This window comes from Larimichthys crocea, chromosome XII, assembly GCF_000972845.2.
Source record: "Larimichthys crocea isolate SSNF chromosome XII, L_crocea_2.0, whole genome shotgun sequence".
Taxonomy (NCBI): domain Eukaryota; kingdom Metazoa; phylum Chordata; class Actinopteri; family Sciaenidae; genus Larimichthys; species Larimichthys crocea.
The window spans coordinates 7,840,689-7,841,124 of NC_040022.1; positions in this window are offsets into that span (position 1 = coordinate 7,840,689).

Genomic DNA, 436 nt, shown 5'->3' on the forward strand with positions numbered 1-436 from the left:
GATTCAAGTTGTCAATGAAGATTTTACGTGGAGTACGTGAAGACCTTCACCCAAACCTCTCTCCCTCTCTCTCTCTCTCTCTCTCTCTCTTTAACCGGAGGATGAAATGTGTTGAGCTCTCCCTGGAGGAGGAGAGCTGAACAACAGCTGAACTGTTTTCCATCGGATAAAAGTCCACTGCAGGAGTTTTTAACTATTGATCGTTTGAATTCTTAAAATAAAACAAAAAAATACAGTTCATTGTATCTACACAACCTGCGTGTTATGTGGTAATACGTAAATATTATGTGAATATATATATTTTTTGGTTTTATGCGCCATCTGTTTGATTTGCTATTTCAAAAAAAAGAAAAAAGAAAAAAAGAAATCACTAACCATCTTGCGAAATTGTTTCATTTATTTATTTGAAACCTCAAAATTGAAACACCCACATGGG